General features: G+C 42.7%; 2 non-coding genes across 2 annotated transcripts; both read right to left on the bottom strand.

Moving 5' to 3' along the window:
* Window positions 1-611: 611 nt before the first annotated feature.
* On the bottom strand, window positions 612-684 carry trnak-cuu. The gene has a single exon. It is a non-coding gene; the product is annotated as a tRNA-Lys (tRNA).
* A 6,762-nt stretch (window positions 685-7,446) lies between these two features.
* trnas-aga lies at window positions 7,447-7,528 on the bottom strand. The gene has a single exon. It is a non-coding gene; the product is annotated as a tRNA-Ser (tRNA).
* Window positions 7,529-12,358: the final 4,830 nt, after the last annotated feature.

Below are 12,358 nucleotides of genomic sequence, written 5' to 3'. Positions count from 1 at the left end.
CAATGCAAAGCCGAACGCATCTTGCGAGATTCGGTTGAGCAACAAAAATAATGTGCCAGTGCGAAAGTATATTGTGCTTCGATAAAGAACACTGTACCATATTTCCAGGTTCACCCACATCACTTCTGTCACACACTGAAAACTCACAGTTTTTTCCCCTCTGTTACCGAGAATGAAGATTTTATTGAATAAACCCACACGATCACAAAAGAAGATAATTTTCCCTGTGAATTGGGTATCGTTCAGGGAGACTTCATTGATGTTTTCCATGGTATCCTCAGAATTAGGTAATTCTGGTTCAGCTCCATTTGACATGGAGCTGCCCAGGAAGTGACCATTCTCATTCTGTGACTCTGAACAGTCTTGTTGGTGCAGGATTGGAGTTGGGTTTGCCCCTTTAAAAGTCTTGTCATTTATTATACAAGCGGCTGCACCTACAAACTGATCTCTGGGACTTCCAGTGAAGTGGAAACAATTTGCACTCTAAAACAGGAAACCAGTATCTTAATCAAAGCAGCAGAAGAGAAACCATGTTTTAGGCTCAGCTAAAGCTGCTGGAGGACTGAATAGCTCGGCTTCACCTCAGAAAGTAAAGTTGCAAGAGGGAATGACGCCCAGCGTGGGGCTCAAGCCCATGACCCTGAAATTAAGAGTCTCATGCTCTACCAACTGAGCTAGCTGGGCTCGATGAAATGCCACTTATTTTCCCATTTCACACTGAGCCAAATCCCCTGCAACCTAATTTCAATGTGCCAAAGATGATCCACCTGGAAAAGCACAAGTTTCCAGTTCATTCCTCTCAATCACAAATAACATCAGTTACATCTTCCACTTTTCAGCTGTTACTCCTTCAGACCATTATAATCCATTTTCAGCACTTGTTCCGGGATTTAACATTCAAAATTCATATTTTAATGTCTGTGCCCTCATCCTTGAGTTGCCCATGCGACTGTCAGTCAGTCTGAGAGACGGTGAATCTGCTTCAATAAACCCAGTTATTTCTGTTACGGACTGTGTGAAATGCGTGTCTGTCTGCCCAGTCTCACTCAATACATTCAGCACTTTGTTTGTTCGGTCCATCAGCAAATTCTGCAGTTTCGCATCTGGGGACTGGATTTTCACAGTTCGGTTAAAAAGATTCGAAGATCAGGGAGAATTTGCTGCAGCCGTTGTGAAATGTAAAATGATTTTCGCCCTTTTCCACACGGGACCAACTGTTCAGAAGGAACAGGTTTTCACTCGTTGTATCAAATGACGTTTCCCAAGTGAGGCTCAGAGTAAGTTCCACTCACTTGGAGATTGTGTCAATGTTGCTCTGAAGTTTACTGAGCGGGATGGAATCTCCCTGTGTTTTCCTGAGCCTGTGCTCCGTGCATTGAGATGTTTGTCCCCGGTTGGAGGATCTTGCCTCCCAAGGATGGACACGAAGCGGCTGATTGAACATAAGAACATAAGAACTAGGAGCAGGAGGAGGCCGTCCGGCCCTTTGAGCCTGCTCCGCCATTCAATAAGATCATGGGTGATCTTTTCGTGGACTCAAATCCACTTACCCGCATTCTCACCGTATCCCTTAATTCCTTTATTGTTCAAAAAAAATCTACTTTATCTTTAAAAACGTTTAATGAAGTAGCGTCAACTACTTCACTGGGCAAGGAATTCCATAGATTAACAAACCTCTGGGTGAAGAAGTTCCTTCTCAATTCAGTCCTAAATCTGCTCCCTCTAATCTTGAGGCTATGCCCTCTTGTCCTCGCTTCACCTGCCAGTAGAAACATCCTCTCTACTTCTATCTTATCTATTCCCTTCATAATTTTGTATATTTCTATAAGATCCCCCCTCAATCTTCTGAATTCCAATGAATATAATCCCAATCTACTCAGTCTCTCCTCATAAGCCAACCCTCTCGACTCCGGAATCAACCTAGTGAACTTCTTTTGCATCCCCTCCAGTGCCAGTACATCCTTTCTCAAGTAAGGAGACCAAAACTGCACACAGTACTCCAGGTGTGGCCTCACCAGCACCTTGTACAACTGCAACATAACCTCTCTGCTTTTAATCTCAATCCCTTTAGCAATGAAGGACAAAATTCCATTTGCCTTTCTAATTACTTGTTGTACCTGCAGACCTACCTTCTGTGATTCATGCACAAGGACACCCAGATCCCTCTGCACAGCAGCATGCTGCAACTTTTTACCATTAAAGTAATAATCCTTTTTACTATTACTCCTACCAAAATGTATGACTTCACATTTATTTACATTGTATTCCATCTGCCAGACCTTTGCCCACTCACTCAATGTATCTATGTTCCTCTGCAAAATTTCACAGTCCTCTGCACACTTTGCTCTGCCACTCATCTTAGTGTCATCTGCAAACTTTGACACCCTACACGTGGTCCCCAACTCCAAATCATCTATATAAATTGTAAATAATTGCGGTCCCAACACCAATCCCTGAGGCACACCACTAGTCACTGACTGCCAGCTAGAATAGCACTCATTTATCCCCACTCTTTGCTTCCTGTTAGTCAACCAATCCTCTGTCCATGCTAATACTTTACCCTTAACGCCATGCATCCTTATCTCATGTAGTAGCCTCTTGTGTGGCACCTTGTCGAAGGCCTTTTGGAAATCTAGGTACACCACATCCACTGGGTCCCCATTGTCCACCTTGCTCGTAATGTCTTCATAGAATTCCAAAAGATTTGTCAAGCATGACCAGCCCTTCATGAACCCATGCTGCATCTGCCCAATGGGACAATTTCTATCAAGATGCCTTGCTATTTCTTCCTTGATAATAGACTCAAGCATCTTCCCCACTACAGAGGTCAAGCTAACCAGTCTATAATTCCCCATCTTTTGTCTACTTCCCTTTTTAAACAGTGGCGTCACATTTGCTGTTTTCCAATCTGCTGGGACTGCCCCAGAGTCCAGCGAATTTTGGAAAATTACCGCCAGTGCACCTGCTATTTCTCCCGCCATCTCTTTTAGTACCCTGGGATGCATTCCATCAGGGCCAGGAGACTTATCAATCTTTAGCTCCATTAGCTTGCCCAACACTACCTCTTCCATAATAATGATTGTTTCCAGGTCCTCACCTACCTTCGTCTCTTTGTCAATTACTGGCATGTTATTTGTGTCCACCACTGTGAAGACCAGTACAAAATACCTGTTCAATGTCTCGGCCATTTCATCATATCCCATAACTAAATTCCCCTTCTCATCCTCTATACGGCCAACGTTTACTTTAGCCACTATTTTTCATTTTATATATTTGTAGAAACTTTTGCTATCTGTCTTTATATTCTGTGCTAGTTTTTTCTCATGTTCTATCTTACTTTTCCTTATAGCTCTTTTTGTGGCTTTCTGTTGACCTTTAAAGCTTTCCCAATCTTCTTGATTCATGCTGTTTTTGTCCACTTTGTATGCCTTCTCTTTCAATTTGATAGCCTCCCTTATTTCTTTAGACACCCATGGCAGATTACCCCTTTTCTTACAGTCCTTCCTTTTCACTGAAATCTGCAGTGGCCGTTTTCTGCTGGCAGCGGAGGATTGAAGAGTGTGGGGTCAAATCCTACTGCTTGTCCCTGTCTCACTCCGTGTGGAGCAGGGCAAGTGAAAATCATTCATGGGTTTATTTGATTCCAATCTCTTCATACATTTCTATGAATTAAATGAAGGTACATGTTGAGAATAACTGTATTAAAACCTGTATGTCCGGGGTCTGACTGGATAACTGTGAAGCTGACAAAGTTTCGAAGCTATCTCCTGAAGGTACAATCCCGATTGACAATCTCCTGTGTCACCAGAAACGTCGATGAGTAGGAAAACACAAGAGGCTGCATTCCTGGGTAGTCTCAAAACACCAGTCTTTCTCTCAATATCCGTATGCACTGACCAATTGCAAAACAGAACCTGTTAACATTAGGCTCTGCAAAAACTCCTAATGCAGGGAATCAGCCTCATTGCGCAGCTGGAAGCCTTTCAGTTTTCAGAACTTATCACCGGTTTATGTGTGATGCTTATATGCAGTAGAGTTGGGGTGTTAGCACGGACATGAGCAAGAACGGTAATATTCACAGCGTGAACAACTAACAAAGATAATCACCGTCACTGCTTCACTTCAAGGTCCCTGATTTGTGAAGCCGTGAGTTTTACTGGCAAAGAAAATACATTTGTCGTCAGGAGGCTGCTTCAGTGTCTCCTCTTTGTCTGCTCGATTCACCATGAACTTCCTTTCTGCAGTTCCACAAGCACTTCTGCTTCTCCTTTTCTTGTATTCTCATCCCTTCATTCGCAGTTTGGTCGGAATAACGAGGTGAGGCTGGATAAACTGTAGCCTTACCGGGGAATGTTGTGGTAATGGCACAGACATTTTCCTTTTCCTTTCTGTCAGTTATCAGCCATTTCGAATGGAGAATTGGTCCTTTCAGTGCCTGCTGCAATATGTGTCTCTATTTGTCTCTCTTTGACTCTGTGTATCCAACTCACCCCCTTTCACACTCTCCGACACTCCATTGTCCACATCCCTCATTTCCCATGTCTGATCTTTGAAAAGATCACCCTCATTCATTTTTACACCAACAGTAAAGACATCGCGATAATATTATAATTGTGGCGGCCATTTTTTTTCTGGTGGATTAGGAATTCTATTTTGAATTCTGAAGATTCATAATCTTTTGAGACAAGAAATGACTCCTTACCTCAGTCATAACAGACAGACACATTATCCAAGGAATGTGAGCCCAGTACTAGACACTCCACTCTCAAAGTGTCTCCGAATTTCAGACTTTTCAAAGAGCAGAAATGGGAAATGAGGGATGTAGACAATGGAGTGTCAGAGAATGTGGAAGGGGGTGAGGGGGATACGCAGAGTCAAAGAGAGACAAATAGAGACACATATTGTGGTAGACACTGAAAGGACCAATTCTCCATTCGACATGGCTGCTAACTGGCAGAAAGGAAAAGAAAAAGGCAACCATTTAAGCAGAGCCTTTCAGCACCTCATGGCAACGGAAGCAGCATTACAGCTGATGAAGTCCCTTTAAAGTTGTAAAGTTGGCGTGAGGAAGCCAATGAGAGAGTGATTTTGATAAATACGTTGATTCGACAGACAAAACGAATAATTTCTCCCGACCTTATAATATAGAAATGCATAATTAACCCAGTAGGGATGAACGGTCAGTGGATCTGAAACGTCAGCTCTGTTTCTCTCTGCAGATGCTGCTAGGCCTGCTGAGTTTCTCTACCAAATTCTGTCTTGTGTCAGATTGCCTCAGTTCTTTGTTTTATGTTAACCTGCACAACGTTTGGGACAAATCAGATTAGCTGCTAGTTCCTGATCAGTCAGAAGTGCTGTCATCACGATACATTAGCACAACAGAACTTCTATTCTCTGACTGGGAATTAAACCCAGGCAGCGGCGGTGAAAGCGCTAAATCCTAACCACGAGACCACCAAGAAATACAGCAGATTGGCTCAGAGATAGTAGGAACTGCAGATGCTGGAGAATCCGAGACAACAAGGTTGGCTCCTGTCTTTTCTTAATGACACTGCTTTTGCGTTTTCATTTCTGATCATATTCGCTGCAGATCGGTTTACCCGTCTCTGAGTTTTTATAGCGTGGAAGAAGACCATTTGGCCCATCGTTTCAGTGCAGCTCATCAAACCTCCATCCATTCTAGTCCCAGTTTCCAGCATTTGGCCCATAGCCTTGTGTGCTTTGACTTTACGAAGGCAAATGTCAATGCATTTATCACTGTGATGTCAAATAACACAACAAATGGGGCCGAAGTTTGAGATGGTAAAACGGTGTTAATACCTCCTTGAGGAACTCATCCTCATTTTCACCCACACAGGGAGACACAGGGGCACATCCCCGAGAGTGACAGAGACCTCAGGATTATACCTGCTCTATGTCCTTCACGTCCGCTCTCCGTCCACAGGCATAAGCTTCTGCGATAAAAGGCAGCTTCAGGTGGAACACAAGCAACTTCTCCGGACAATGAGAACTGTTTCCGTGAGCTGGGATATAAAGTGAGCTGAAATAGTCTCACAGGCTGCTCAAGTGCAACTTTCAAATTCGAATACTCACCGACCCAATCACTGCAGTACCTTAAATCGTGTGAGGTTTTATGCTTCTTGCTCTCTAACAGGCAGTGATTGGCATATGTCCCTCTTAACCGATTTGGGTGAAATATTCGTCGGCCGCCTCTCCTGTAATACCTTTCGCAAACAAGAATACAACGAGCAAACGCCTTTCAGCCCTCAACCGTAGTCGGCGGTATTCAAACAGCGCAGGGATACGCCAATTGATTTGCAGTCCATCGCCTGAACCACTCGGCCACGACAACGCACGTCGCAGTAGTGGCTCTGCTTTCGACGTCTCTCTCTCTCTCTCTCTGTGTGGAGCTGAGGAAGAGTGAATCATGACTTGATTTGTTTGAATCCAATCACTTCTCAGATTTCTAAAGGGTTAAATTCAGTACATGGTAGATCCGGCTGTTTCATCCCAACAGATGGGATAAACATTCATTTAAAAACAAAAACATCAATTTCAGGAAAAGCTCAGCAGATCTGGCAGAGAATCAGTGTCAATGTTTCAGAACTCTGTTTTATCCCACAGGTACTGCCAAACCTGCTGAGTTTCTACAGCAGTTTTTGTATGGCTCATTGTCCCGTGGCCGAGATGAGATTTGAATTCCTGATGTGCAGGAACGAGAATCCTTTCAATGTCACAAGTCAGTTCATGTCCCGAGAACATCAGAGTCAATGTCCCAGCCTTTAAAAGAAGGGGCAGGTGTCTTCACTGTTTGTGCTCAGTCGGAAAATTCACTCTTCATTCCCCTGTGATTCCGGTTTCCAAGAGTTTCTAAAGATTCAAAAAGCTGGAGACTGGGTTTTCTGTTTTGCTTCCTTAACATCGCCCCAGCCCCCACTTCCAACTGTCAATATTTTCCCAAAATCTCTTCCCAATCCTCCGCCTTGCAACATGTCCAGGGATGAGGAAATCCCGTTTAGTGGAGTGATTCCCGAGATCGGAAATGTTCTCTTTGGAGCAAAAAAGTTTAACCAGAGATTTCCTGGGTCTGTTCACAACAGTGGGGGAGGGAGTGGCGGGAATAGGCGGGGTGATGGTCGGAAGAAACTGTAGCCACTGACCAGGGTCAGTTGCCAGAGGACTGCAATTCAAGATACTTAATGCAAACCATTTATGCAGATTAAACACAGAGAACACTGCAGAAACTCAACACGTTTTGTGGGACCTGTGGAAAGAGAAACAGCCAAAGTTTTGAGTCTGGTAAGTTTCTTGTTCAGAACTCGTGTTTCCTGAATGTCAATAAATGACCAGACTCTCCGGTGGGGTGGTGAGACGGATTTTCTCGAGTTTGAGCGAGAACTCATTGGTCAGAAGGTTATTTGAAAAAAAGCATATGTGCTCAGGGAATGTAGTCAGCAGGACTTGAACCTGTGCGGAGAAACCCCAATGGATTTCTAATCCATTGCCTTAACCACTTGGCCACAACTACAGGGGATGTGCTGCAGTTTAACATTTCTCATGGAATGGTTTCAAAATGAATGCGAACATTCGGCTTGTCTTGTCCGTGCCACAGCCCTTATATTTCTTGTCATCCTGTATTTGATGAGAACGGAGATTGAATTGAACTACATTATCGAGAAATAGAGTGAATGGGAAGAATTCATTTCTATGAGCAAAGAGATTAATAGATCAATGGATTGAGAAAGAAAGATGTATTTGTATTTTGAAAGCGCCTTTAACCAATGGAGTACTTTTGAAGCAGATTCTTCATTGGCCAATCTAATGTGCAAATCAGGGCAGTTTGTTGAACCACAGGTCAAAAACGAAATGGTTTCAGATACTCACAATTGGCGCTGGATGTGCCAGTGAGTTCATAACTAACTTTGGGGGTTTGCTGTGCTCTGATTTACACCCGGATGAGGGGGATGTTCTCCCATTCAGAGAGGAACAAATCTGAGGAATTCTTCCAACAGAGTTCTGATAAGGCTGGGTGTATTCAAGGCTGAGATAGACAGAGATTTAGTCATTTCGGGATTTAAAGGCGACTGTGATAAGGCAGAAAAGTGGAGTTGAGGATTAGCCATGATCTCATTTAAAGATGTAATTGACTTGATGGGCCAAAATGCTTCCATCTGTCCCAATGTCTTATCTGTCATTTGACAAATGCGAGACAATTGTAAAAGAAGAAATAAAGGTCGTTTATAAAAAAGTTAATTCCAGTCAAACACAGTCAACATCGTTTGTTGAAAGGCAAATCACACTTGTTAATTGTGCCAGACTTCTTTGGTAATATTACAAGCACAGTTGATAAAGGCAAATGGCAGATGAAGTGCATTTGAATTTTTCGCAGGCACTCAATAAGGAGCCATATCTCAGGTCATTGCACAAGGTAGGGGTTTACGCTGTTAGGTATAAATGAGCATGGGCTGCCCATTGTTTAATTAACATAAAATACAAAATCGGGATTAATGGGTATTTTTCAAGTTGGAAAGATATGATTTGTGGAGTGTCAGAATGGTCAGTCATAGGGCTACAATTATTTATCTCTGTATTAATGACTTGGAGGAAGTGCCAGAGTGTAATGTGTTCAGTTTTGCAGAAGATACGAAATAGGCGGAGGGTATGTTGTGATGAGGACATGTGAATCTGCAAAGGGATATAGATAGGTTGAGTGAGTGGACAAAAACTTGGCTCATGCAGTTTCATGTCGGCAGTATGAGTTCTTGTCCTTTGGTAGGAAGAGTCAAAAGGTAGACTACTATTAAAATCGAGAGAAATTTCCAAAAAAAAAAGGTACAAAGGAACCTGAGAGTTCTTGAGCATGAAGCAAACAAAGGTGAATGACATATTTATTTTTCTGGCAAAAGATGGCCTCCTTTCCTAAAGTTGACAATGAAAGAAACTAAGTACGTGCAAATTAATCGAAGGCCAGGATATGTCCAGTGTTGTTCTATGGGACATATTTGATATATTGTTTATGGTTCGGTAAACTTTATTTGCAATGGAGCTGGGAGTGGGAGAGGGGGAAATTAAGGTCACCTGTGATTATTGTCTTCCCTTTATCTGTCACACACACTCTGTTTTTTATACGTTTGTTTTCATGTTGTGGTTACTGTTAGTCGGCTTGTAGACTACACCCACTGGGGACTTCTTTCCCTCGCTGTTCCTCATCTCCACATAAACAGATTCCACATGCTTATCTCCTGAATCAAGGTAATCTCTAACCATTGCACAAATGTCACCACAACCTGGGCATTTCACACGCCTCTGTATGCCTTCTTGCAATATTAATTGATCCTCTACTGTGTCACTATTGCATACATTAAGGGAAAATAAAAGGGAAAACGAACACTGCTGTGATTCGGTTTCGAGTCGAAGCTGTTGTGGCTATATGCAGAGTATTGGCTATTATACGACCATGGCGCTTAACAACGAGGCACCAGGAAACGTCCAATAAGCACACTGCTGGAGGGCATGCCAGGAGCAGCACCAGAAACACAAGAGAAATACTCAAATAGCATACTGAAATGAGTGGACAAAATCTATCGAATTCAGGGCCATGGAGGATGTCAATGTCCAGCATTCAGAGTATACAAAACTGAGGTTGATAGATTTCGATAGATTAAACATATTAAGAAATCATGGGGTCGTGCAGAAAAATGGCAGTGAAGCAGGAGTTCATACATAATTTCATTGATCGGCGAGGCAGGTTCAATGGGCTGAGTGGCTGCATTATATTTGTTATGTTCCAAAATAAAAAAATTACTTTCTTATATTCACTTGGCAAATGTAATTAATATTCGGGTGGAAATGAAGTAATTCTTCTGGGCTCCGGTCTTGTATATATTTCTCAATTGTAAATCGAGTTTTATATCGGCTGCATCAGCAGTTTCCTCACACAAGGAAGTAACCACTGCTGCAGAAGATCACTTCACCCCAGTTCCCAGTCCTGGAATCAGAGAACTTCAGTGCCCTAACATTCTATATATGAAGGGTCAATCGGATTCTAATCCTAAATCCCTATTCCGGTCAATCCCTGAAAAACTTGATAACCTTTGCTCAGCACAATATCTCTCTATCTGCCTTAAAAATATTCAAGAACTCTGCAGGTTGCAGCGGAGATTTACAAGAATGTTGCCAGGACTGGATAAGATGAAACTTTGCAGAATGTTTGGTTAGGCTGGGACTGTTCTCCTTGGAACACAGGAGGCTGACTGGAGTTTATAACCATATAACAGCATTTATTAACATTCAATATTCTTATGGGCCTTGACAGCGTAGATATGGACGAATGGTTTCCCTGATCACGAGAGAGAAGGACTATAGGACATCATATCCGAATAAGGTTTAGCCCATTTAATTCGGATATGAGGAGGAATTTCTTGCTCAGGGGGTAGTGAACTTGTGGAATTCTTTCCCGCAGACGGCTGTTGAGGCTGGATTGTTGGGTATTGTCAAACTGAGCGAGACAGACGTCTAATCAGTAAGATGATCAAGAGTTATCCAGGTCAGGCAGCAGAATGGAGTTGAAGATTATCATTGAAAGATGCAGCAGACTCGTTGGGTCGAATATTTCTGCTCCTAATTTATTCCTATTGCTCCTCCATCAATTTGTCCATGGTCTTATTTTATCAATAGGTCCAACATTGTTTGGGGGGTAGACTTGGATAAAATTGTAGTCTTAGTTTCACGCTGTCACGCCTTGTAGCTAATCACGACCCTTTCACTCCGCTCCCACTGCATTTGTTTTCCACCGATAACATTTTGGATTCTTCCAAACTGAAATGAAAGTCATTCTAAGTAAGACTGACTGACAGCACCACCTCACAAACACTCAACGGCCTGGTTTATCTTTGTTAAGAAGCCCTGTCCACTGTGACTACTCACACAACAGCAACATGGAGTCATTCTCTGTCTGAATTTTAAACCAAGGCTACAGTGTAGAAAGCTCCTTCCTAACAACGAGAACATTAAAGAAGCTACAACTTAACAGTGAAAGTTGGTTCATCAGCATTTCTTCTGCCTTGTTCCTTATTCCTTGTGTCAGTGAATTAAATGTGCCTCTCAGTCTGTCACAGGCTTTCACTTTTGTTGTTTTTACAGAGTCTTGCCTTTACACTTAGAAAATACTGGGAATACTCACAATCCTGTCCCTCCCTACCCGCGAATATTTGATCAAAATAAAACATGTCACACAGGAAGAAGAAATCTTCAGTGTCTTGGAAAACCTTCAGGTGGAGTCCTGTCAGTTCTCTGCTGTAATCTTAGCAAAAAGATCATTCTCGCTTGGATTCTGTTCGTCACAGAGAGTTCGGGGAGACCGTAAAGATCCGATGCATCTTCAGTGCGTCCTATTTCTTGAATTTCAAAATTAGGCGATTTTCAGGTTCCTGACTTTCGACTCATTGTTCTGTTGTCCTGGCAATACATCCACATGATATATATTTCCTGGAGACTTTGCCTGTAACTCACTCAACAATCAGGAAGCGGACAGCACCAACCAGCATTGGAACTGAACTCATTGCCTGCCGTTGGATTTTACCGATACAGTCTGTAAAATTCAGCCTCACCGTTAATGTGAAGAGGGGCTGTGGGAATGCAGTTTCCTCTCCTGCTGTTCAGTAAAGATAATTCCAACTGTAAAAGGAATTGTTGTTCATTTGAAACATTTCTTCCTGAACTCACTGCCATCTGCTTTAACAAGAGGAGCTGAAATCTCCTTATAGTTTGAAACGTAAAACAAATTAAGTGAGAAAATATCTGTATAATGTTAGCAGCATGGCATTGTGACTGACTGAATGAAGTGGCTGCCCAGGGGGAGGTGGTTGTGTGTTTAAACCCCACAATGAACACTGTGTTTGGGCAAACAACATCCCTGCAGCAGTGTTCCCAATATAAAACGAACAGGAAAGTACCATGCGCAATTGAACAGCTACTGAAAAGGAGAAACACTATCAAGCAACACCCCCAAACAACAAGCTCTGCTTCGATATAAAGAAGAAGCACTTTACTGAGCCGAGAGACCATGAACTTGACGTGATTTAAACACACAACTTTCTGATCAGGAATCAGATGCACTACCGTTGCACCACAAGCCCACAGTGGACAGAGACACTGCTGCGCAGAATTACGTGGTGATCATACCCCAATGAGAAATTTTTACAAAAAACGGAGGTAGAAAGGTCGTGCACTTTCTACATCTTTTCTCCCCGCTCTCTCCGCGTGTCCCCAATCATCTATTTTCACTCTCCACCCGTTTGTCTGTCCTTTTTCTCCCTCATCCTGCCCTTCTCCACTTCATTCTTTCAGCCTCTCTCTT

Source organism: Rhincodon typus, chromosome 8 (assembly GCF_021869965.1).
Source record: "Rhincodon typus isolate 14 chromosome 8, sRhiTyp1.1, whole genome shotgun sequence".
NCBI lineage: Eukaryota > Metazoa > Chordata > Chondrichthyes > Orectolobiformes > Rhincodontidae > Rhincodon > Rhincodon typus.
This window is presented reverse-complemented; position numbering and strand designations above follow the sequence as displayed.